Raw genomic sequence first — 25,261 nt, forward strand, 5'->3', positions numbered from 1 at the left:
GAGAAGAGGGGAGAAGGGGACTGGGGTGGGGAGGGGGATCTCAGATGGGAAAAGGGGGGTGGGGGTCTCAGATGGGAGGGGAGAAGGGGACTGGGGTGGGGAGAAGGGGGGTGGGGGTCTTAGATGGGAGAAGGGGACGTGGGGAGGGGGTCTCAGATGGGAGAAGAGGGGAGAAGGGGACTGGGGTGGGGGAGAAGGGGGTGGGGGTCTCAGATGGGAGAAGGGGACATGGGGAGGGGAGTCTCAGATGGGAGAAGGGGACTGGGGTGGGGAGGGGGATCTCAGAGGGGAGAAGGGGACGGGGTGGGGAGAAGGGGGGTGGGGAAGGGCCCATGCAAGAAAATGGAAGCCATGCCTGGGGCTGGTGGGAAAATGGGTCTGGGGCTGAAAAGGGGTCCTTAATGCAAGGCATGTGGATGAAGGGGGCTGGAACTGGGGGCTGAAAAGGAGGGTAGGTGGGATAAGTGGGCTAGTACTGGAACTGGGGGCTAAAAAGGGGCAGGGGCTGAAACTGGGGGGGACTGGGGGCTGAAAAGGGACAGGGAGAAGTGGCTGGGGCTGAAGCTCGGGACTGGTGAGAGAAAAGGGCTGGGGCTGAAACTGCGGACTGGTGGGATAGTGGGGCTGAAAAGGGGGGGGGGGCAAGTGGGAGATGTGGGCTGGGGCTAGAACTAGGGGCAGGTGGGATAAGAGGGCTGGAACTGGGGGCTGAAAAAAGGGGCAGAGAGGGGGGACAGACGATGGATGGATGAATGGGGGGGGAGAGGGAGGTCAGACCCTGGATGGATGGGGGGGGGGGGGAGAGGGAGGGCAGACAGTGAATGGAAGGGGGAGAGAGAGGGCAGACAGTGAATGGAAAGGGCAGGGAGAGAGGGCAGACATTGGATGGCGAGGACAGTAGAGAGGGCAGACACTGGATGGCAGAGAAAGAACAAAGACAGATGCTGGATGGAAGGAAGACAGTGAAAAGAAGATGAGGAAAGCAGAAACCAGAGACAACAAACTGTAAATAAAATATATATATATATATATATATATTTTTTTGCTTTAGGATAAAGTAGTATTGTAGCTGTGTTAATAAATGTTTATAATAGAACATGTAAATAAGGTAATCTTTTTATTGGACTAATTTTAATAAATTTTGACTAACTTTCGGAGAACAAAACCCCCTTCCTCAGGTCAGGTTAGGACACTAACACACTATACTGTATTGACCTGAGGAAGAAGGTTTTGGCCTCTGACAGCTAAATGTATTAGTCCAATAAAATGGTATTTTATTTTCTATATTTGTTTTATTTCTATTTGTTAATTTGTAAAGTGGTGATTGGTATTTGTTAGTTTTTTTCAAATTTACATCTGCTGTCTTTATATTTTGCACAGTACTAGGGGACATTTTCTGTTTCTGTGGTGTTGCATTGTATGCAGAGTCTGGCATCTTGGGGGTTCAGTTTAATTTTTGTCTAAATAGAAAATTTATGATTACTTGTTCTATAGTGGATTAGGGTGTATCTGTGTTTGTGAAAAAGACATGACTTTCAGTTGGCATTGACTGTGCAGGATTGACGATCTGTACTATCTGTCTGGTTTCGTTTTACAATAGGTGAATTGATGTTCTAGTGCTCACTGTAGTGTTTAAGATGCTTTCTTTTTCCTTGTGTGACTCATACAAATGACTGCTTATGGTATGGTATAATTCCTCTATATATAGGTCCTGAGTGTTTTGTATTCTCGGTATGCCTAGTACTGGATTTTGGAGGGGGGTGTTAAAAAATGACCGGCCCTGGGTGTCAACTACCCTAGGTACGCCACTGAGTGTATGGAGTCCTTTTTGGTCCGAGCGGAGGCGGGAATGTCAGGTAAAACGGCGAAAAAAGAATCGGTGAAGACTTGCGGGCAGCTAGAAACAAAGATGGCGCAGAGCCCGAGCGCCGAAGCCCCAGTGTTCAGCGATCTCCAAATGCAACAAATTACTAAGGCAGTAAAAGGGGCCACAGAACCGCAGTTTGCCCAACTATCCCTACAAATGGCGACTATAGAAAAAAGACTCGACGATGTGGGGCGGCGCACAGAGGACCTCGAAAATCGGGTTGGAGAAGCAGAGGAGCGGGAACGCGTCACGGAGTCTTCGGTGCGAGCCCTGGAAAAAATTGTTAAGGAACAAGGAGAACTGATCGACGAGCTGGAAAACCGCTTGAGACGAGCCAACATACGCATTGTGCGGTTCCCCGAATCGGTTACGGATCAAGCCCTCAGCACAGTATTAGAGCGCTGGCTTACCACAGAATTGGCACTCACAGATAGCGTGGGGAAACTCTGCCTGGAACGTGCACATCGACTAGGCCGCAAACAGGAAAATGCGACCCGACCCAGAGTGATAATAGCAAAGGTCCACAATTTTATCCACAAAGCAGAGATAATGAGAGGAGCCCGACAGAAGAAAGACCAAATGAGCTATGAGGGCCAGCCTATAAAAAATTTTCAAGACTATTCACTGGCACTCCAACAGCGGCGACGGGCCTTCCATCCAATTTGCAATATACTCTATGCAAAAAAAGTACAATTCATGTTGCTATATCCAGCAACCCTTAAGATATAGCACAAAGGCCGCTGGCATGTGTTTATCACTCCCCAGACAGCGGAAAGCTTCCAGACCACTATGTTCATCAAGGAGGAATCCACCACAGAAAAGTGATAAATTGCACTATAAGAGTGGACTATACAGTGGGGGAAATAAGTATTTGATCCCTTGCTGATTTTGTAAGTTTGCCCACTGACAAAGACATGAGCAGCCCATAATTGAAGGGTAGGTTATTGGTAACAGTGAGAGATAGCACATCACAAATTAAATCCGGAAAATCACATTGTGGAAAGTATATGAATTTATTTGCATTCTGCAGAGGGAAATAAGTATTTGATCCCCCACCAACCAGTAAGAGATCTGGCCCCTACAGACCAGGTAGATGCTCCAAATCAACTCGTTACCTGCATGACAGACAGCTGTCGGCAATGGTCACCTGTATGAAAGACACCTGTCCACAGACTCAGTGAATCAGTCAGACTCTAACCTCTACAAAATGGCCAAGAGCAAGGAGCTGTCTAAGGATGTCAGGGACAAGATCATACACCTGCACAAGGCTGGAATGGGCTACAAAACCATCAGTAAGACGCTGGGCGAGAAGGAGACAACTGTTGGTGCCATAGTAAGAAAATGGAAGAAGTACAAAATGACTGTCAATCGACAAAGATCTGGGGCTCCACGCAAAATCTCACCTCGTGGGGTATCCTTGATCATGAGGAAGGTTAGAAATCAGCCTACAACTACAAGGGGGGAACTTGTCAATGATCTCAAGGCAGCTGGGACCACTGTCACCACGAAAACCATTGGTAACACATTACGACATAACGGATTGCAATCCTGCAGTGCCCGCAAGGTCCCCCTGCTCCGGAAGGCACATGTGACGGCCCGTCTGAAGTTTGCCAGTGAACACCTGGATGATGCCGAGAGTGATTGGGAGAAGGTGCTGTGGTCAGATGAGACAAAAATTGAGCTCTTTGGCATGAACTCAACTCGCCGTGTTTGGAGGAAGAGAAATGCTGCCTATGACCCAAAGAACACCGTCCCCACTGTCAAGCATGGAGGTGGAAATGTTATGTTTTGGGGGTGTTTCTCTGCTAAGGGCACAGGACTACTTCACCGCATCAATGGGAGAATGGATGGGGCCATGTAGCGTACAATTCTGAGTGACAACCTCCTTCCCTCCGCCAGGGCCTTAAAAATGGGTCGTGGCTGGGTCTTCCAGCACGACAATGACCCAAAACATACAGCCAAGGCAACAAAGGAGTGGCTCAGGAAGAAGCACATTAGGGTCATGGAGTGGGCCTAGCCAGTCACCAGACCTTAATCCCATTGAAAACTTATGGAGGGAGCTGAAGCTGCGAGTTGCCAAGCGACAGCCCAGAACTCTTAATGATTTAGAGATGATCTGCAAAGAGGAGTGGACCAAAATTCCTCCTGACATGTGTGCAAACCTCATCATCAAGACGTCTGACCGCTGTGCTTGCCAACAAGGGTTTTGCCACCAAGTATTAGGTCTTGTTTGCCAGAGGGATCAAATACTTATTTCCCTCTGCAGAATGCAAATAAATTCATATACTTTCCACAATGTGATTTTCCGGATTTAATTTGTGATGTGCTATCTCTCACTGTTACCAATAACCTACCCTTCAATTATGGGCTGCTCATGTCTTTGTCAGTGGGCAAACTTACAAAATCAGCAAGGGATCAAATACTTATTTCCCCCACTGTATAGCACTGCAAATCAAATCACAAAAAGAGTTGCACAAAAAGGGTGGATGATGGGAACCACAATGCAGCAAGGCAACACTAGGCCGGCAGCTGCAGAAGATTTCGTTTTGTTGGAACTTTCACTAACTGGATTTACATTGGTTGGAATTCAAAGTTAACGCAGCACCTGGGTCTATAACTGTGAGTGTTGTCAGCGAGGTGGGGCTGGGGGCGACACCATCACAGTGATCGCTTATCTCCCAGAGCTTCCAGGAGATATGAGGGGTGTTTTGGGTTTACATGGGGGGGGGGGGGGGGGGTAAGAGAGGGGAGGGATGGGGAAATAAGTTGGGGGGGAAGAACACAGTCGGGACTAAGGAGGGCACCACATTCAAACCTTGGGGAGGTTTGTACCCCACCCCCCCCATTATCCACATTCAGACACAACAAACAACAATACCAGAAAATAAAACCATCATATGCCACAAGGGCGGTGGGGCGAGGCTGGGCGCCCAACGCCTACATTATAGAAGGGCCACGATCAAAAGCGAATCACCCTATGAATGGCGGTTAGCTCAGTTAGATTTAATACCTGGAACGTAGGAGGGATCACATCCCCCGTCAAACGTGCGAAGATACTGACAGCGCTTCGCAGAAAACGAACAGATATAGCTTGCATACAAGAAACCTGGCTAACAAATGAAGAACACCAAAAGCTCAAGAGACACTGGGTAGGGGAGGTGCACGCGTCTCCGGCGGAGGGCCATAAAGGAGGGGTAGCTGTATTAATAAGAAAAGGTTTAGCGGCTAAAACTGAACTATTACAGACTGACTCTAAGGGCAGGTACGTGCTCCTACATTTATGGCTGCAAGGTAGAGAACTATTACTACTAGCGCTCTATGGGCCAAACATATACGATAAAAATTTTTATAATAATCTAGTACAACTATGTAGACCCTATAGATCTTTGAAACTAATGGTCCTGGGAGATTTTAATTTAGTGGCCCGACCCTCAGAAGACTGTTCAGAACCAAACAAGGCACATAGAGAAGGACCCCGAGCTAAGGCTTTATCCATCTTTATTCAGAGCCTAGACATAGTAGATGCTTGGAGAACACTCCATCCGGGGCAAAAAGATTTCACACACCTATCGAGAGCACATGGGACCTACTCCCGATTAGATTATATTCTAGTGGCACGATCATTGTTTCCAGGAGTGCTCTCAGTGAATATAGAAGCAGCAGATATTTCAGACCATGCCATGGTCTGGCTAGACCTGGAAGCCCCGGGTTACTATCAACAGCCATCGAGGGGATGGAGGTTCCCGGCCTATCTTTACCATAACCTAGAATTTGCAAAATACCTGAGGGCAAAATGGGAAGAGTTTGAACAATTCAATAAACAACATAAGGATGACCCATCCCTATTTTGGGAAACAGCAAAAGTAGTCCTGAGAGGGGAGGTGATAGCTTTTGTGCATGCAAGAAATAAAAAAATCTCTAGGGCAATCATAGATTTAGAAAGGAAGCTGAAAGCGGCAAAAAAGAAAGTTATCAGAACACCGACAACAGCAAATAGAGAAGATCTCCATGCAGCTCAGGTAGCCCTAAACACAATGCTGCATGAGAGGGCTACTAAGGGGCTACTTTATAATAAATACAGATTCCATAGATTTGGCAATCGGGTGGGACCAATGTTGGCAGGGATGGTTAAGACATGGGGGGGGACAGAAGCCAATAACTATGATAAAGGATCATATGGGGAAACCTCACCACACTAATGAAAAAATAGCGGAAATATTTAGACAACACGTCTCCCAGGTATATGCGACACCACACGCAGGAGTCACAACAGCTTTGACTCAACATCTGCAGCAAGCTAACTTAACTCGGCTAACACCACAGGAGATAGAGAGCTTAAATGGTCCTATACTAGGAAAAGAACTACAGGAAGGCATTAAGAAGCTAAAATTGGTCTCTGCCCCAGACTCAGATGGCTTGTCAGGCGAATACTACAAGCTATTAAAGGATAAACTCATAGGCCCATTGATCTCCTATTATGACCAAGTGATAAATAGGGGACAGCTCCCAACATCTATGAATGAGGCGCTGATAATCTTATTGAAAAAACCAGGTAGAGAAAAAGGCGTGCCTGATTCGTACAGACCAATATCATTATTAAACGTAGATTTGAAACTGCTATCTAAGATCATGGCCGACCGCCTCTCTGAGATTCTACCACGGTTAGTCAGCGAAATACAAGTAGGCTTTGTTAAAAATAGACAGACTGTACATAATGTCCGAAGGCTGCTGCTGGGGATGGCTACTTGTCAACATCATGAGTGGCAGTCCCTAGCAGTAAGCCTAGACGCTGAGAAAGCGTTTGATAAACTACACTGGAACTATTTATTTGAGGTGCTGCATGAAATGGGATTTGAAGGCTGGTTCATTCAGGCGTTGCATGTGCTATACAGAAATCCCACTGCGACCATATTAGTTAACGGTATCAAGACATCCAAGTTCCCCATAGGTAGAGGAACCCGCCAGGGGTGCCCGCTCTCCCCCCTTTTGTTTCTCCTATCACTAGAACCCCTGCTGAGAAGGTTACATATATGTGGGGAAATTCAGGGAGTGCAGGTGGGAGGTACTGTGATCAAGACTCTGGCCTTTGCAGATGATCTATTAATATTGCTTCAAAATACCAGAACTTCATTACCCAAGTTAATAAAAGAAATAGAGCATTATGGGGAATACTCAGGATTTGTACTAAATATGCAGAAATCAAAGATACTTACAGTACATGGGGGGGAACACGAGGAAGACAGGAGCGGGATGGATGTGCTGGAAGCAGGGTCACCTCTAAAATACTTGGGAGTATATATACCGCAGAATCTAAGTCAACTTTATGATGTTAATGTACTGAGACTACTAAGGGACACAAAAGACCGGCTATGCGCTTGGCAGAACTATCCATTATCATTATTAGGTCGGGTGGCTTTATATAATATGCTGATAGCACCACGCTTGCTCTATGTCTTCCAAGTATTACCCTTATACCTAAAGGGCAAAGATGAAAAACAGCTCAATAGACAGCTCCAAAAATTTCTTTGGAGGGGAAAGAAACCCAGATGCTCCTTAACTACATTGCAAATACCAGTGGAATATGGAGGCTTGGGTCTCCTGAGCTTACGACAAATGACAATCGCAAGCGGCATGCGACATATTGCAGACTGGTTCCGAACATCACAAGACTTTTCAGTAACGCCATTGGAACTAGAACTCACCGGCAAAGTACACTTCAGTTGCTGGTTACACAGGGTAAAGAGACCAATGCCCTATGAATTGAGACAAACGTCAATATTACCCACAGCACAGAAAGTTTGGAGATGGGTCTACAAACTACACACTTTTTCAGCAAAAGCCACGCCGTTCATATCCATCTGTGATAATCCGGCCTTTCCTCCAGGAGAGATATATAAAAATTTTAAACGATGGCAGAAGAAAGGAATTAAATACATCTCTCAGATCCTGACGGAGGAAGGCACGCTAAAGTCATTTCCAGAATTACAAACCAGATATTCTCTGCCAGAGTCAGATTTCTTTCATTACAGCCAAATGAAGCATTATGTGGACAGTTTAGCATGGCAAAATCTGACCGAGGACGTACAGGAGGAAATCTCCTCAGCATATTCTACTACTACTACTACTACTACTACTACTATTTAGCATTTCTATAGCGCTACAAGGCATACGCAGCGCTGCACAAACATAGAAGACAGTCCCTGCTCAAAGAGCTTACAATCTAATAGACAAAAAATAAATAAAGTAAGCAAATCAAATCAATTAATGTGAACGGGAAGGAAGAGAGGAGGGTAGGTGGAGGCGAGTGGTTACAAGTGGTTACGAGTCAAAAGCAATGTTAAAGAGGTGGGCTTTCAGTCTAGATTTAAAGGTGGCCAAGGATGGGGCAAGACGTAGGGGCTCAGGAAGTTTATTCCAGGCGTAGGGTGCAGCGAGACAGAAGGCGCGAAGTCTGGAGTTGGCAGTAGTGGAGAAGGGAACAGATAAGAAGGATTTATCCATGGAGCGGAGTGCACGGGAAGGGCCGTAGGGAAGGGGTGTAGGGAAGGACGAGTGTGGAGAGATACTGGGGAGCAGCAGAGTGAATACATTTATAGGTTAGTAGAAGAAGTTTGAACAGGATGCGAAAACGGATAGGGAGCCAGTGAAGGGTCTTGAGGAGAAAATCCCACTTTCCTTTCACCATAGGCACATACTGGCTCCCGATCCGCTACCGTATACAGTTCAAGCTTCTCCTATTGACCTTCAAGTGCACTCAATCTGCAGCCCCCCATTACCTCTCTACCCTCCTCTCCCCGTATGTTCCCACCCATAACCTCCGCTCTCAGGACAAATCACTCCTTTATGTACCCTTCTCCACCACCGCTAACTCCAGACTCCGCCCCTTCTGCCTCGCATCACCTTATGCCTGGAACAGACTTCCTGAGCCCATACGCCATGCGCCCTCCCTGCCCATTTTCAAGTCCTTACTCAAGGCCCATCTCTTGTCCCTTGCTTTTGGCGCCTAACCACCTTCCCATTCCTGATACCTACACTGACTACATAGTTTTTACCTTTAGATTGTAAGCTCTCTTGAGCAGGGACTGTCCTTCCCCATGTTTAAACTTGTACAGCGCTGTGTAACCCTGGCAGCGCTATAGAAATGCTAAGTAGTAGTAGTAGTAGTAGTACGCGATACATCCTCTGAGTTGGCCTATGAGAGATTGGCAAAAGAGTGGTTATCGGAGTTGGGCACCGTTGTGCCAACCCATATTTTTCAGGAACATGTACTAAAAATGAAGAAACAAACTAACTTCACCTGGTGTTGGGAATTACAATATAAATTTGCGTTACGCTTGTATATATCACCAAGAAGGGCTTTCCACATGGGGTTATCCCCGGCTGGGGAATGCCCAAAATGCAACAAAGTAGGCGCAACACTAGGTCATATGTTTTGGACCTGTCCATACATCAAAACCTTTTGGAGACAACTCTCACAAACAAATTCATCCCTGTGGGGGATAACCTGGATACAGGACTGCCAGCTATTATTTGGACATTATAGACTAACTAAGAGGGCGTCCAAAGGGTTTAAAGAATACATCAATCGAACAACTATTGTGGCTAAAAAAGTGATTTTGCAGGAGTGGCTGTCCAGGAAGGCCCCCACCATGCAGCAATGGAGAGCCCAGATGATACGACTCATGAGAATGGAGAGACTAGAAATCTCACAGATGGACAATAAGAAACATAAGTCATTTGAGAAGCGATGGTCAGCATTCTGGCAAACCCTAACACCAGCAGCAAGAAGCTACCTGCTAAACTTTTAACATACTGGGAAGGTTGACGGGAGAGTACGGTATGATCTTAATAACCTGAAAGATCCTGAGACGATGTGGGGTCTGAAGACCAGACTGTGTTCCAATGGAAGGGAGGGAGGGGGGAGGAGGGAGGGGGGGATATAGGAGGGAAGGTGTTAGAAAATTAGAAAAGTTAAAGCTTCCTTATTGTTGAAAGTAAAGGTATTATATAATGTCAAATAGACCTGATTATGTATAACTTAAACTTGCTGTGATTAATGGTCAGCTATTTGTTGGCATTGTAAGGTTGTAATGGCTTCAATAAAAAACATTGAACATAAAATTTACTACTTTGTTGCATCATCGCATGCCCCCTAGTCCTAGCATAAACAGATGCTTCACATCTACCCGTTCAACTCCACTCATTATTTTATAGACCTCTATCATATCTCCCCTCAGTCGCCTTTTCTCCAAGCTGAAGAGCCCTAGCCGCTTTATCCTTTCCTCATAAGTCGTCCCATTCCCTCTATCATTGTCGACACCCTTCTCTGCACCTTTTCTAATTCCACTATATCTTTTTTGAGATGCGGCGACCAGAATTGAACACAATATTCGAGGTGCGGTCACACCATGGAGCGATACAAAGGCATTATAACGTCCTCATTTTTGTCTTCCATTCCTTTCCTAATAATACCTAACATTCTATTTACTTTCTTAGCCGCAGCAGCACACTGAGCAGAAGGTTTCAACGTATCATCATCAACGACACCTAGATCACTTTCTTGGTCTGTGACTCCTAATGTGGAACCTTGCATGACGTAGCTATAATTCAGGTTCCTCTTTCCCACATGCATCACTTTGCACTTGCTCAGATTAAACGTCATCTGCCATTTAGACGCCCAGTCTCCCAGTCTCGTAAGGTCCTCTTGTAATTTCTCACAATCCTCCCGTGATTTAACGACTTTGAATAACTTTGTGTCATTAGCAAATTTAATTACCTCACTAGTTACTCCTATCTCTGGGTCATTTATAAATATGTTAAAAAGCAGCAGTCCCAGTACAGACCCTTGGGGAACCCCACTAACTACCCTTCTCCATTGAGAATATTGACCATTTAACCCTACTATCTTTTAACCAGTTTTTAATCCATAATAGAACACTACCTCCTATCCCACGACTCTCCAATTTCCTCTGGAGTCTTTCATGAGTTACTTTGCAGAAACACTTTCTGAAAATCCAGATAGACAATATCAACCGGCTCACCTTTATCCATCCACATATTTGGTCACCCCTTCAAAGAAATGTAGTAGATTGGTGAGGCAAGATTTCCCTTCACTAAATCCATGTTGGCTTTCTCTCATTAATCCATGCTTCTGAATATGTTCTGTAATTTTGTTCTTAATAATAGTCTCTACCATTTTGCCCGGCACTGACGTCAGACTCATCAGTCTATAATTTCCCGGATCTCTCATGGAACCTTTTTTAAAAATCGGCGTTACATTGGCCACCCTCCAATCTCCCGGTACCATGCCCGATTTTAAGGATAAATTACATATTACTAACAATAGCTCTGGAAGTTAATTTTTTAGTTCTATCAGTACTCTGGGACGAACACCATCCGGTCCAGGAGATTTGCTACTCTTCAGTTTGTAGAACTGCCCCATTACATCCTCCTGGTTTATAGGGAATTCATTCAATTTCTCCGACTTGTCAGCTTCGAACACCATTTCTGGCACCTGTATATCTCTTCCAAATCTTCCTCGGTGAAGACCGAAGCAAAGAATTTATTTAATTTCTCCGCTACGGCTTTGTCTTCCCTGATCACACCTTTTACTCCTCGGTCATCTAGCTGTCCACCTGATTCTTTTGCCAGCTTCCTGCTTTTAATATACCTAAAAAAAATTTTTACTATGTGTTTTTGCCTCCAACACAATCTTTTTTTTGAAGTCCCTCTTAGCCTTCCTTATCAGCGCTTTGCATTTGACTTGACATGCCTTATGCTGTTTCTTATTACTTTCAGTCTGTTCCTTCTTCCATTTTCTGAAGGATTTTCTTTTAGCTCTAATAGCTTCCTTCACCACACTTTTTAACCATGCTGGCTTTCGTTTGGTCTTCCATCCTCCTTTTTTAATACACAAAATATATTTTGCCTAGGCTTCCAGGATGGTGTATTTGAACAGCATCCATACCTGATGTAAATTTTTGACCCTTGCAGCCGCGCCTCTCACCGTTCTCATTTTATCATAGTCTCCTTTTTAAAGTTAAATGCTAATGTATTTGATTCCTATGTATACTTACTTCAAAGCTTATATCAAATTCGATCATATTATGATCACTGTAATCAAGCGTCCCCAGCACTATTACCACCAGATCATGCGCTCCACTACAATTTTTCCTTCTCTCGTCGGCTCCTGTACCAGCTGCTCCATAAAGCAGTCCTTGATTTCGTCAAGGAATTTTACCTCCCTAGCGTGCCCTGATGTTACATTTATCCATGAGGTACTTTGTCAAACTCCTTTTGAAAATCCAGATACACAATATTGACTGGCTCACTTTTATCCATGTTTGTTCACCCCTTCAAAGAAATGTAATAGATTGATGAGGCAAGATTTCCCTTTACTAAATCCGTGTTGGCTTTTGAATATGCTCTGTAATCTTATTCTTTATAATTGTCTCTACCATTTTGCCCAGCACCAACATCAGAATCACCGATCCATAATTTATCGGATCTCCCTGGAACCTTTTTTAAAAATCTGCATTACATTGGCTACCCTCCAATCTTCTGGTACCATGGTTGATTTTAAAGATAAATTACATATTACTAACAATAGTTCCGCAGGCAACTACAAGTGCCTTCTCTTCACAGATTCCAAAAGGAAAATAGTAGCTGAAGGCCCCTGAGCACTCCCTCCTGAATCCTGAGAGTGCTGCAGCAAAAAGGCTTGATGAAGGAGCAATATTATTATTATTATTATTTATTGCATTTGCATCCCACATTCCCCCACCTATTTGCAGGCTCAATGTGGCTTACATAGATTTGTTAACGTTATCATATCAGGGAAACAGATATGGTTGGTACAGTGTACCGGAGGGAAGGGGGAAGAAGGAAGAGAGTGATTAGGTTAGTTATAGAGGTGGGTTTTCATGATTGATTGGACTGGTGAGATGACTTAGTGAGGTTATATGTTCTCATTGTAGGCCTTGTTGAAGAAGAATGTTTTTAGAGACTTTCGAAAGATGGTTATTTCGTTGGTTGCTTTCAGGTCTGTGGGCAATGCATTCCATATCTGCGTGCTCATGTAAGAGAAGGTGGTGGCGTGCATCTGCTTGTACTTGAGACCTTTGCAGCTAGGGTAGTGTAGGTTGAGAAATTTGCGGGATGATCTTGTGGCGTTTCTGGGAGGTAGGTCCACAAGGTTTAGCATGTAGATCGGGGCATCTGCATGAATGATTTTGTGTACAATTGTGCAGATCTTGAACGCAATGCGTTCCTTAAGTGGGAGCCAGTGAAGCTTCTCTCTTAGTGTTTTTGCACTTTCATATTTAGTTTTGACAAATATGAGTCTGGCGGCCGTATTCTGGGCAGTTTGGAGTTTTTTTATTATCTGTTCTTTGCATCCAGCGTATAGTGCATTGCAGTAGTCCAGTTGACTTATTACCATTGACTGTACCAGGGTGCGGAAGATGTATCTCGGTAAGAAAGGTTTTACTCTTTTAAGTTTCCACATGGTGTAGAACATCTTTTTCGTTGTGTTTTTCACGTGGGTGTCAAGAGTGAGGTTTCGATCAATGGTGACTCCCAGAATTTTCAAGTTTTGTGAGACTGGAAGAGAGCAGTATGGTGTGATTATGGTGTTGTAGCTTTTTGTGTTATGTTGGGAGGTGAGTATGAGACACTGTTTTTTCTGGGGAAAAGGGGAAAACCAGCGGAAGCAGTAGACAAAAGGGACCATGAAGCAGAAACTGCTGCAGTATCTGAAGCTGGAGCAAAGCCTAAGAATGATTCAGATCCGTGAGACTCCAAAGTGGTTGCTGGAACACTAAGAAGCAGACTGCAGCACGCCAAGGTCCGCATCCACCATGACTCACAGAATAATCACTTGGGTCTAACACCTCTTTATCACTACATTTCTTGTTTCTCCTCCACTACTTATGCCTTTATTTTTGCATCCAGTTTTTTATCTGTTGGAATGGGAATGTTCCAAGTAATCATAACTTAAATTCTCAAGAATTCTTTTCAGATTATGATCCCATGGATTGTCCAGTACAGTGATGATGTAATGTCTACAAAGTATCTAGTGAATGAGACGTACCACCTTAATTGTGCTTTTCTGAATAGGAATTTTCTCTTATTAAAACTTCATAGCCAGCTATGAGTAATCATTTCAGCTTTAAAAACACACCTGTTTTAGACTGCGTTTGAAAGCTAGAACTAAAAGGAGTCTTGTATTTTTTTTAAGCCATCATTTATTTGTTTATTTTTATCTGAAGAATGCTATGTTACAGGTAGGCCTGGAGTCACTATTCCAAGGTCCAAACACAGAAACAAATGAAATGGAATATGTGTTTTGAGTGAGTGTATTCTTTCTTATTGATATTATAGAGTTCTTTTCAGTCTTTTAAAATGTATTTTATATGTTATAAACAATTTTGACATGCTCCCCATATAACGTGATATAGTAAGCCTAAATAAACAAATGATTTTAACGCTTTCTTTTTAAACAGAAGGAAAAGTTATGTCTTATCTGATAACTTTCTTTCCTTTAGTCCTATCACACAAGTCCAGACCAATGGGTTGTGTCCATCTACCAGCAGATGGAGACAAAGAATAAAAGTAGTTCAAGTGATTCACCCCTTAAGGGTACTTGTGCAGCATAGAATATTCAGTATTTCAAACAGCCAAGCAATGGTACTCAAAATCTGCTTGATGGCCAATATTGAAACTTTGAGATCAAATGTCTAAATCAGGTCATAACCTTGCCAGCCATTGCAGCATGTAGATATTTCACTGTCAAGATACATGTGACATACAATAGGTTAGGAAAACTTAAAAGCAGAATCAGTGATTTCTGAAAAATATAGCTTGTAATCATATCAACCAGGGAGGGATTGTGGACTGGTCTGACAAGATTAAAGGAAACAAAACTATCAGGTAAGACATAACTTTCCCTTCCATAGTATCCTATCAGACCAGTCCATACCAATGGGATGTAGCAAAGCACTGTCCTCAACATATGGTGGGACTAAAAGATTGAAAAAAAAAAAAAAAAGAAGCAATAAACTGGAATAGCCATAGAGATCCCTTCGATCAGAACCCAGTAGAAAGAACCAAGACCAATCAGGAGGACTCTGGAAAGACAAAGGATATGGAAGAGAAGGAAGCAAGTCCCACGATAAGCAGGAATAACAGAAAATAGCACTGATAGACTAGGGATGTGTAAAGCAAAAAACAAACAACTTGTGACTTTCTTGAATGGGTCCTTGAAGGCAACAGCCCAAGTCAAAAGCACATCTATGAAGGGAATATTGTAACTACAATAGAAGTCCTGGAGAAGTTGAATATCCAGAGAAGAGAATATAATTAGAAAGCTATCATGAGCTAAAAAAAAAAAAAACACTGTTGAAAAACCACTGTGCTTTTCCCTGTCTACATCTGTGACAACCAGGAAAATCCAGAAGCAAACTGAAGAATCACCCTTTGTTGAGAATAAAAGAAGGAGACCAATGGGGTCTAAACAGAATGACTACTGACTGACCTGGTGGCAAAGAACGCCCAATTCAGACATGAAAATTGAAATGTCATCATAAGAGCAAGAGGAGACAACAAGAGCCCTGAGACATGCCATGAAATACGAGAGACTCAGACAGGATAACCAAGAATGGGAGTGTGACAAAACAGTGGGTTTGTAAGCCTGTAAAATGTATTATTTCTTGAAGTGTATTTCTCTAGTTTGGCCAGCATGTTTTATGTTATAGAGAAATATTCCTTCTTTAGTTTAACGCAAAGAGAAAATAACCCACACTGATGTGGCCAGTTACTTTTTACAAATGTTGTTCTGGGCTCCGATTGGCCCAGGAGCTCAAATTCAGGCCCCGATGCACAAAACTTACTGGGCTGGCAACGATCATTTTCAACCGTTCCAGACGATTTAGCGATCACAATAATCTATAAATGCGCAAAGGGTTCCAGCAACCAGTTTACCACACTCGCAAGCACACAATGAAAATGCAATGCAAATGTATGCCAATTAGCTGTTTCTCATTCAAATGATCGCAATGCATGATGCACAGACGTTTACAGGCAATGCACACAAAGGACCACACACCTTTAATGTGATACATTTTACGGGTGGTCAGAAGCTGTTGGTAGCTTTTGAGCTGTCATCTGCTGCCAACATAACATAGAACGTTCATAAAGTGCGTGCATAAGTGCTGTCATCGATGTGTTATTTGTTCGTGCGTGCACATGTGTTGGAGAAGGGATAGCTTCGCAGTAGGGTCCCGCGGTCAGAAGTCGAACTTCTCCAACATGGATGTGCTGTGACTGGCACAGCTCATCATCACCAATGAAAAAGCGCCTCTTCTCCCAGTAGGGGAGGAGGAACTGAAGAAGTGTGCCAGCGCGCTCTGAAAAAATAATAGAGCATGGCTCCAGGAGGTTCACACGTACCTCGACAACAGCCCGGGTACTCATTGGTTGGCCATGGGGTTAACTACTACTAGTGACCTGAATGCTAAGGGGTTGTGACAGTTTCCCTCTTGTCTTTCTACAGAAGTATCTTTAGAAGAGGAGGAGGAGGAGGATTATTGATGCTGATGATGAGGAAGGGTCCCTGGCAGGTGTTGCTCCTCCCTCCCATTCAGGTCCTGCCCCTGGTCTGCATCCCTGATCTTACTTTCTCCTCCATCTCGACCCCCCTTTTCCCCAAGAAACCCCGAAAAACCACCTGCCTGCACCCAAGTCTGGCCCCGCACAACCCTCACCCCACCCTGAGATAAGCCCCCCTACCTCACCCCTAGAGCCACGCACTCTTGCTTCCCCCTCCCCACCCACCTCACCTCCCAACATCCCTCTGGGCACCTCCTCTCCAACCCATGCTCCCCCTCAGACTGTCCATCCTGCCCCCACCTGGAACCACTCTCCCTCCCATGCACAGCCTTGTCAGGGGCACCTCTGAAGAAGTAACCCCGATCCTGGCACGCTTTAAGGACATACTTGTCCATGGTGAGTTGTACAGGTACTGCCTACATTGGTGTGTGCATGTCTGAGGCGGTCTGTGCAGAAGCTGTCTGACAGGTCTTCTTCTTACTTGCAGGTGGTGTGGACCAGGGGAGGATATCACCTCTCACCCCCCCCCCCTCCACTCTAGTCGACCATAGCACCTCCTCCATCCATTCCACACCCACCCTTGTCCACAGATCCACATCTCTTATTGCTTCCACCCCCACCCTTGTAGACCATGCATCCTCCCCCATACCTCTCCCCCACCCAGATCTTAGCGGAGAGGAGTTGATGGAGGCAGCACAGCTGATGCATGTGGGAGGGGAAACACTCGAGAACCTGTCCCAGGTGCTCGAGTATCTCTTCTCCCATACAGGCCCAGCTGTGCCACACCCATGACCTTCTCTCCTCCCCAGGGTTCCCATCTCCAAGCCCCTTGCTCCCTACCCCCCCCCCCCCCCCATAGTGAACCCCGACCCTCCAATCCACACTCCCACCCCAAATATCCTTTAAAACCACCCACCCCCTGTATATATTCCTACCGTGTATATATTTCCCCAGCTTGTTTTTTTAAAGTAAAATTCTTGTTTAAAACGTTCAGAATGTGTGTTCTTTGTGTGATCCAAATGTAAGCCATTGTTGAAGTAGAGAGGAAACTGGTTACAATTTCAGTGGCTAAAATTATGAGGGGTGGTACGGTTTTCAATGACAATGCAGACTGCCTCTGGACAAACATTTTGTATGAAGGAAGCCCCGACCTCATTATTCAATACATATCTGTTAAACAGAAGTAACAAAGAAAAGCAAGTGCATTTCTATAATATACCACTGCATTCCACAAAACAAAAAGGAACAAGTTCCCATATGCTATCTTTTTCTTTTGATGTAGGTACAGGAAAAAAAGATGTTTCAACCTAAATAATGTTTTTTTCAAATTCTACTTATAAATAGTACATCTATTTCTTAAATATCTGATTCTCGTAACATGATGTCTGTTTCAGTGGCCCTTGGCTAGGCGAAAACATCTCCAGCCCTCCGTGACCTATGATTTAAAGTGTAGAACAAATGAGTACTCTAACTGATGAAACCAATACTTCCTCTGTGTACATCCATATGCTACACAAGCCAGCATGTTTGAAAATATAGGTGAGATTAAATAAAAATGCTACTAACGAAGTACGACAATGAAGATGTAGCAGCTCATAGGTTTTGCTTGCTGTTTTGAGTGTGCTAGATGACAGCTGCATGGGGAAGGGAAAACATAGACTAACTTAATTGGCTTCATCTTTTTGATGTCATCCCGTCTCCTGTTTTCTTGCATCGGCTGTGTGGGTGCATGCATATGACATGGCAATAGAGGTTGCGCCAAAGAAGACTGGGAAGGTTTCGCATCATAAAAAAGTGCCATGCAGCAAGCATGCATGTACAAACCTGAGCATGCTACTTGTGCATTTGTCTTAGACGTGTCTTGCTGCAACCGGGAAATGGATGGTGGATTCTACCTGGCGCAAATGGACTTTATAGAAGACAGTAAAGCTGACAAGCCATGGGAGCCGGGGCGACCTGCGCACTCACCCCCTGCCCGGTCCCACCCCTGTGTGTTCCGTCCTCAGGTGGCCTTGGAAGATATGTCGGACAGGAAAGTCGTGGATGATTACCGCCTGACCCAAACAGCTATATATGATCTATATGAGATACGAATTGATGTTGACCCACCCACTTCGAGATCTTATGCAGTACCTGGCCTGGTGAAACTGCCGATTGTCCTGCAGTTCCATGCCACAGGGACATTCCAGCACGTGATAGGGAGTAACAGTGGTATGGACCAGTCTACAGTTTCAAGACATCTAGCCCAGGTAGTAGTTATCTTATCTGTCCCCCCATCCCATATTCTCTTTCCCCTCCTCTTCTAGCCCTACCACTCCATAGTGCCAGCCCCCACCCCCATTCTATCTCCCCTTTTTCTTATTCCCATTGTTGTGCTATGCACTTATTTTTATTTTTTGGACTGTTGACCTCCTTGGCCATATGTCTAATATGAGTTGAGGTTTTGGTTGGACAACAGAGAATATAGGGTTTAGATAGTGAAAGAAAGAAAGAGACACAGAAATAGATCGCATACATTATGACCCCCCCCCCCCTTTTTGCTCTACATTTGAACTTCTGTCTGGCAGTGGTAACTGGAGATGGGTGACTTTGGAGGCCCATGTAAATAGTTCTATAGTCTAATCTTGCTCCCCTTTTTTGAGGTTCTGCGGACCCTGACAAGACGTGTTCGCTAGCATGTTTGATACCCTGCAGGGGAAGAGGAAGATTAAACAGGACTTTTTCAAGATCTCTGGCACGCCTAAAGTCCTGGGGGCCATTGACTGCACCCATGTTGCATTAACTCCACCACTGGATCAAGAAATCCAGTACCGCAACCGCAACATGGGATGCTCCCTGAATGTCCAGGTGGTCTGCAATCCAAACGTGAGGATCCTTGATGTTATGTCACATTTTCCTGGAAGCTACCACGACTCATATCCTGGCAAACAATCCGCTTGGGCAAAAATTTGCGGAGGGGAGATTCGGAAAAGGGTGGCTACTTGGTGAGTGCTATTGTCTTTTAACAGATGTAGCCAATTGGAAACGGTGCGTTTCCCAACAGCAACTCCCCTTCTGTTGGGATCAAAAGAAACAAACATTTGGGCGGACTGTATGAAGGGGCTTGTCCGCTCCATATAAAAGGCCAATGCTCTCTTGCAGTCCAAGGTGTGCAACTGACGTTCAGTAGGGCGGATATGAGGACGGGGAAAAAATGTTGGCAAGACAATTGACTGGTTCAGATGGAACTCCGACACCACCTTCGGCAAGAACTTAGGGTGCGTGCGGAGGACAACTCTGTTGTGATGAAACTTGAGATAAGGTGCTTGCACTACCAAGGCTTGAAGCTCACTGACTCTATAAGCTGAAGTAACAGCCACGAAGAAAATCACCTTCCAGGAATTCAGTGGCTCAAAAGGAGGTTTCATCAGCTGGGTGAGACCGACGTTGAGATCCCATGACACCGTAGGAGGTTTGACAGGGGGCTTTGACAAAAGCAAACCTCTCATAAAGCAAACAACTAAAGGCTGTCCAGAGATAGGCTTACCCTCTACATGATAATGAAAGGCACTAATCGCACTAAGATGAACTCTTATGGAGCTGGTCTTGAGACCAGACTCTGACAAGTATAGAAGGTATTCACAAGCAGGGTCTGTATAGGACCAGAGCGAGGATCTAGGGCCTTGCTGTCACACCAGACGGCAAACCTCCTCCATTTAAAAGAGTAACACCTCTTCGTGGAGTCTTTCCTGGAAGCAAGCAAGACTCGGGAGACACCCTCAGAAAGACCCATGGAGGCGAAGTCTACGCTCTCAACATCCAGGCCATGAGAGCCAGAGACTGGAGGTTGGGATGCAGAAGCGCCCCCTCGTTCTGAGTAATGAGGGTTGGAAAACACTCCAATCCCCACAGTTCTTCGAAGGACAACTCCAGAAGAAGAGGGAACCAAGTCTGACGCGGCCAAAAGGGAGCAATCAGAATCATGGTTCCGCAGTCTTGCTTGAGTTTCAGCAAAGTCTTCCCCACCAGAGGTATGGGAGGATATGCATACAGAAGGTCCTTCCCCCAATGCAGGAGAAAGGCATCTGACGCTAGTCTGTCGTGGGCCCGAAGCCTGGAACAGAACTGAGGGACCTTGTGAATGATCTGAGTGGCAAAAAGATCCACCAAGGGGGTGCCCCACGCTTGGAAGATCTTGCGAACCACGCCCGAGTTGAGCAACCACTTGTGAGGTTGCATAATCCTGCTCAACCTGTCGGCCAGACTGTTGTTTACGCCTGCCAGATACGTGGCTTGGAGAAGCATGCCATGACAGCGAGCCCAAAGCCACATCTGGACGGCTTCCCAACACAGGGGGCGAGATCCGGTACCCCCCTGCTTATTGATGTAGTACATGACAACCTGATTGTCCGTCTGAATTTGAATAATTTGATTGGACAGCCGATCTCTGAAACCCTTTAGAGCGTTCCAGACCGCTCGCAACTCCAGGAGATTGATCTGAAGACCTTTTTCCTGAAGGGACCAAACTCCTTGAGTGTGAAGCCCATCTACATGAGCTCCCCACCCCAGGAGGGATGCATTCGTTGACAGTACTTTTTGAGGCTGAGGAATTTGAAAGGGATGTCCCAAGGTCAAATTGGATCGAATTGTCCACCACTGAAGGGAATTGCGAAATTCGGTGGACAGCTGGATTACATCCTCTAGATTCCCAGCAGCCTGATACCTCTGGGAAGCTAGGGTCCATTGAGTAGATCTCATATGAAGACGGGCCATAGGCGTCACACATGAACTGTGGAGGCCATATGGCCTAGAAGTCTCAACATCTGCCAAGCTGTGATCCACTGAGACGCTTTGGCCATGGAAACTAGAGACAGAAGATTGTCTGCTCTCGTCTCGGGGAGATAGGCGCAAGCCGTCTGTAAATCCAGCAGAGCTCCAATAAATTCCAGTCTTTGAACAGGGAGAAGATGGGACTTGGGGTAATTTATAACAAACCCGAGTAGCTCCAACAGTTGAATAGTCATCTGCATGGACTGTAGAGCTCCTGCCTCTGAGGTGTTCTTCACCAGCCAACCGTTGAGATAAGAGAACACATGCACTCCCAGTCTGCGTAGCGACGCTGCAACTACTGCCAGGCATTTTGTAAATACCCTGGGCGTAGACGCAAGACCAAAGGGCAGAACACAATACTGGAAGAGCTGCGCTCCCAGACAGAATCGAAGATACCTTCTGTGAGCTGGAAGTATCGGGATGCGAGTATAAGCATCCTTTAAGTCCAGAGAGCATAGCCAATTGTTTTCTTCAATCATGGGAAGAAGGGTGCCCAGAGAAACCATCCTGAACGTTTCTCGGACCAGGAATTTGTTCAGGGCCCTTAGGTCTAGGATGGGACGCATCCCCCCTGTTTTCTTTTCCACAAGGAAGTACCTGGAATAGAATCCCAGCCCTTCTTGCCCCGGTGGAACGGGCTCAACCGCATTGGTGCTGAGAAGGGCGGAGAGTTCCTCTGCAAGTACCTGCCTGTGCTGGAAGCTGAAGGACTAAGCTCCCGATGGGCAATTTGGAGGTCTGGAGATCAAATTGAGGGAGTATCCGAGCCGGACTACTTGGAGAACCCACCGGTCAGAGGTTATGAGAGGCCACCTTTGGTGAAAATATTTTAACCTCCCCCCCGACCGGCAGATCATCCGGCACAGACACTTTCATAGCGGCTATGCTCATCTGGAGCCAGTCAAAGTTCATCCCTTGCTTTTGCTAGGGAGCTGCAGGGGCCTGTTTGGGCGCACGCTGTTGACGAGAATGAGCGCACTGGGGCTGAGCCTGAGAAGGCTGTCGGGAAAGAGTATTGTACCTACACTTATTGTAGGCATAGGGAGCAATCCTCCTTCCCCAGAAAAATCATCTACCTGATGAGGTAGAAGCTGAAGGCGCCCGGCGGGAGAGATTGTCCATAGCGGTTTCCCGCTGGTGGAGCTGATCGGCCACCTGCTCGACTTTCTAACCAAAAATATTATCCCCCCGACAAGGGACATCTGCAATCCGCTGCTGGACTTGATTGTCCAGGTCAGAGGCATGCAGCCATGAGAGTCTGCGCATCACTATACCTTGAGCAGTGATTCTGGATGCAACATCAAAACAGTCATAAGCACCCCTGGACAGGAATTTACGACACGCCTTCAGCTGCCTGACCACCTCCTGAAAAGGCTTGGCCTGCCCCGGAAGGAGCTTGTCCACCAAGTCCGCCAGTTGCTTCACATTGTTCTGCATGTGATGCTCATGTAGAGCTGGTTTGACTGAATCTTGGACACGAGCATAGAGGACAACCAAAAGAGTCCAGGGTTCTAGATTCCCATCCCGGGGGCGCCGAGGCAAAATCTCTAGAACTCCTGGCTCTCTTGAGAGCGGAATCCACAACCATAGAGTCGTAAGGTAACTGCGACTTCATCAACTCAGGTTCTCCGTGAATCCGATATTGGGACTCAGCTCTTTTGGGAATGATGGGATTACTTAATGGTTTCATCCAGTTCCTTAGAAGTGTCTCTTTCAGGACATTGTGCAAAGGAACAGCAGATGATTCCTTAGGTGGCGAAGAATAGTCAAGGACCTCGAGCATCTCAGTCCTGGACTCATCCTCAGATACCAGAGGGAAGGGAATAGCCACAGATATTTCCTGGACAAATGAAGAGAAAGAAAGACTGTCCGGAGGAGAAAGCTTTCTTTCTGGCGAAGGAGTGGGTTCAGAAGGAAGACCACAAGACTCCTCGGACGAGAAATACTTGAGATCTTCTCCTTCATCCCACGAGGCATCCTCCTCGGTATCGGACATGAGTTCTCTAACTGCAGTCCGAAACCTGGCCCATCTCGACGCCGAGGAACCATGTCCTCGATGGCGTTGCCGAGAAGTTGACTCCCATTCCAGCAGCGATAAAGCTCCCTCCAGCGATGTCGACGAGGAGTCGACCTGGGTGGCAGCCGACGCCAATGCCACAGGCGGCACCGGCATCGGGGACCTCACCACAGGCCTCGAGCCAGCTGCTGCTTCCATCGACGGTACCGAGGGCGCATGCACCCCCGGCACCGGAACAGGCTGATGCAGCAACCCCTCCAGCACACCTGGAAGAATGGCTCGGATGCGCTTGTCCAGAGTCACTGTCGAGCAAGGCTGCGGGGTCGGTACAGGAATCGGGTCCAAAATCTGTTGAGGTCGAGGAGGCGGTACCGGGCTGCCCGAAGACCGACACCTCCTGAATGGAGGGTGAGTGATCCTCCCGGCGTCGGCGCTTCACGGGTGCCGAATCCTTCGACACCCCGGAGCTCCCGGTACCGTGCTTAGAAGGAGACTGATGACGATGCTTCTTCGCCTTCGCTCGAAGCACGTCATCGATACTCGATACCGATGAGGACGTGGAATCCACACGCCTCCTCGGGGTCGGGTCCGAGAGTGGTCGGTCCCGTGGGGCCTGCGCAGCAGGAGTCTCCGAGGCAGGTGGAGACCCACTTGATGGCTCACTGCTCCCAGCGTGTGGTCTCTGGACAGCCATTACCTGTGCTCCAGAAGTCGATGCCATCTCCAGTGCCGATATAGACGCCGCCGACCTTGGTACCGATGTCAACGTCGACGCCGAAGAACCAGACGAAGCTCCAAAAAGTCGGTCCCACTGAGCTTGTCTTGACGCCTGTGCCCGCTTTTTTAAGCTAAGACACAACTTACATGCGTCTGGGCGATGGTCGGGCCCAAGGCACTGAAGACACCACGTGTGGGGGTTGGTACCTGAGATCGTCCAGTTGCACCGAGTACACTTCTTGAAGCCGCTGGGAGTCCTCGATGACATGGACGGAAAAATAGCGGCAGCGAGATCAAAATTTGCGATTGTGCCGACAATGACACAAAAAAAGAGGGCCGCAACGGAAGCGAAAGTAAACTTAAGGGGACCAAGGTAAAACTTTGTTTTTGTTCTTTTTAACACAAGGGAGAAAAAGAAAAGGAGAAAGATCACAAAGAGGAAAAACCTCTAGCAAAAATGGAAGGCTCTTTCTTCAGGCCGAACGGAGAGAGACCGACAAGCAGCCACTCTCCAACTGCGGAAAAGAAAAAACTGAGTGGGGACTCACGCGTGCAGCAAGGGAAGATGGCCGTGCATGCGCGGTGCGTGCACCCCGCGTTCCAGAAGGCTCTGGCAAAGCTTTGCCTATTTTTTCTGAGAAAAATTGCCGTTTCCAGGCCGCCGTGGATGCCGACCCATCAGTGAGAACAAGCAGCCTGCTTGTCCTCGGAGAATAGTGGCTAAGCACATAAACAGTGCCTAACTTAAGGTGCTGGCAATTATGCCTGCTGAAAGCACATGTAAATGCCAGCTCCTTAAGTTAGGTACTGATCAGATCTACTCTGTAAAAATGTGCGTAAATTCTAGGAATGCTCCTGGCCATGCCCCTTTGTATTTGCACGCTATAGGATTTCTGAACTCATTATTACAGAATACAATGAGCGTGTATATCCCAATTAACAAAATTGGCTGTTAGCAGCCAATTATTGGCTCATTAATCAATTAATTTGTGCTTGCAAATTGTCAATGCGCACTGATTTGCACGCGTAAATTTACTTGACTTATTTAGAATCCAGGGGTTAACATGCAGTGGAGTTTTTTTCTTGACTGATGATTGAGAGCCCAGTTTGGACAGTGTTTTGCTGCAAATATCAGTACACCTTTTTGACCGAGGTCTTTTTCTCCACTTTGTTGTGTTTTTGATTCGTTTTCAGTAACTGTACAGTCTGGATCCCACATCGAATACCGGGTAGGATTGTGTTTT

At 46.1% G+C, this 25,261-nt stretch overlaps 1 protein-coding gene across 3 annotated transcripts in view; it reads right to left on the reverse strand.

The window, feature by feature from the left end:
* Positions 1 to 25,261, reverse strand: part of FKBP6 (FKBP prolyl isomerase 6) — a 234,131-nt gene that overhangs the window by 16,043 nt on the left and 192,827 nt on the right. The window lies entirely within an intron of this gene.

This window comes from Microcaecilia unicolor, chromosome 13 (assembly GCF_901765095.1).
Source record: "Microcaecilia unicolor chromosome 13, aMicUni1.1, whole genome shotgun sequence".
Lineage (NCBI taxonomy): Eukaryota > Metazoa > Chordata > Amphibia > Gymnophiona > Siphonopidae > Microcaecilia > Microcaecilia unicolor.